This window comes from Meriones unguiculatus, chromosome X, assembly GCF_030254825.1.
Source record: "Meriones unguiculatus strain TT.TT164.6M chromosome X, Bangor_MerUng_6.1, whole genome shotgun sequence".
NCBI classification, from domain to species: Eukaryota; Metazoa; Chordata; class Mammalia; order Rodentia; family Muridae; genus Meriones; species Meriones unguiculatus.
The window spans coordinates 16,678,930-16,681,033 of record NC_083369.1 but is presented as its reverse complement, the minus strand read 5'-3'; the positions used below and the strand labels follow the sequence as shown (position 1 = coordinate 16,681,033).

At 44.2% G+C, this 2,104-nt stretch overlaps 1 pseudogene; it reads left to right on the top strand.

Annotated features, from left to right (window-relative positions):
• The first annotated feature begins 520 nt into the window (after positions 1–520).
• On the top strand, positions 521–1,471 carry LOC110540206 (V-type proton ATPase subunit G 1-like; annotated as a pseudogene).
• The last annotated feature ends 633 nt before the right edge of the window (positions 1,472–2,104 follow it).

The window sequence follows — 2,104 nt, the reverse complement described above, 5'->3', positions numbered from 1 at the left end:
TGCAGTTACTACTCTTTGCACACACTGAGACTCTGGAGGAAAGTTTTGATTTTACACTCTTGTGTCACACATTGCACCAAAGTGCTCCTGGAATAAGTATAGAGATCCATCCTCAACATCTAAGAAATTTAAAAAGGGAAAAAGTAAGCCCTGAATGAATATATATTTTGACATAGGCACAGCCTGTTAAGGATCCAAATAACAACTGACTCATCATGCTGTTTTTAGGAAAAACATAATTCTGCCAAGTGGGCAAGATGACCCGGGGTAACAACTATTCCAGAAAGGATAACACTGGTGTACTTAAAATAATTCTGGCAAGAGAGGAGGCAGCTAGTCTTGCAACAACTTAAGGTGCCAGGGCAGTTTGGTACCCATGGTGGACAACCTCTTCCTTCTCTAAGGAGGACAGGGGAGATTGAGGGGAAGAGGTGTGTAAGGGGGCACTTGAAGGAGAGGAGGGGTGCAATCAGGATATAAAGTAAATAAATTAATTAAAAATTAATTCTGGGACCCGAGGGGCTTCTGCGTGTGTTTGAGCCGTTGGCTTAGGCCGTTCTTTCGGCCGCGAGTCGTCGCAGCGATGGCGAGTCAGTCGCAGGGCATCCAGCAGCTGCTGCAGGCCAAGAAGCGGGCGCCGAGAAGGTGTCCGAGGCCCGCAAGCGAAAGAACCGGAGGCTGAAGCAGGCCAAAGAAGAAGCACAGAGATTGAACAGTGCCGCCTGCAGAGGGAGAAGGAGTTCAAGGCCAAGGAAGCTGTGGCACTGGGGTCCCATGGCAGTTCTAGCAGTGAAGTGGAGAAGGAGACCCAGGAGAAGATGACCATCCTCCAGAACTACTTCCAGCAGAATAGGGATGAAGTCCTGGATAACCTCTTGGCCTTTGTGTGTGACATCCGGCCAGAAATTCATGAGAACTACCGCATAAACGGATAGGAGGTGGAAGCAGCTGCTCTGTGGTTGGCATGGGAGATGCCGTCATAAAACAGGGAACCTCCGCAGAGCTTAAGTTCTGTTCTGGAAGGCATTAAATTATTTCTCTATGCTGTTGTAGCTCCCTTCACTTGTGAAGAGTGTCAACTCTAGCTTTCTGTACAGATTTAGTATGTACCTGAAATTTCATCATCTTATCTTGTATGTCTATAAGGAGTATATGTCACCTCTTTTCCAATGTGTTTGTGCAAGTAACAGTATCAATGTTGACTTTTCTGTTATTAGTCTAGTAGAAAACAACAATTCTTTGAAGGAAGAAAGGGAGGAAACTGTTCCCTTCCACTTTCTTAAAGGTCAGGGGCGTTATCTATGAAAAAGTGGTAAATAGCTAATTGTGCCTCCCATGAAGCAGCAGCCAGCCTTACAGTAGTCCATCCTGGCTAATTTAGGACAGTGAATATGCTTGTTCAGGCTGCTGTTAGTGTATTCTAACCCAAATCACTAGATGCTAGGACCCTACTTGTTACATGTTATTTGGTGTACTTGTAATCATTTAAAAGTAAAACTTGCCTTGCCTTTCAAAAAAAATTAATTCTGGCTATATGTAATGTCATTGCTGTGTAATTCTATCAGCCTATACAGCCAGGCTTGCAATTGCCTGCCTCTGTTTGAAGTGTCGCCTGGGGTTTCTAAGGATTACACTGCATGTAAAATGCATAACCTTAAGGGGTATGTAAGCTAATGACATCTTCTGCTATTCCTTGGGCATTAGCCAAGTGCCACATAAATGTTCTTCCTTCATCTCTACATGTTTAATGTGATTTTTTTACTAGGAAGTGAAAAATTGTTTCTATAAAACAAGCACCCAGGAGGTGGATCCCAGTCAATTCCCAATTTTACCTGCTCTCATTTTAAGGACCTGTTATCACACATATCTGTTGATAATCCACGTAACATATGTGGAGTTTGAATAAAAATGGCCCTGTCGACACCAAACTAACACCATTAGGAGGTGTGGCCTTGTTGGAGTAGGTGTGGCTTTGTTGGAGGAAGTTGATCACTGGGGGATGGGCTTTTAGGTTTCATAAGATGCAGCCAGGTCTAGTGTAGCTCATGGCCTCTTGCTGCTGTCTGCAGATTCAAATGTAGAACTCCGAGCTCCTACTCCAGCA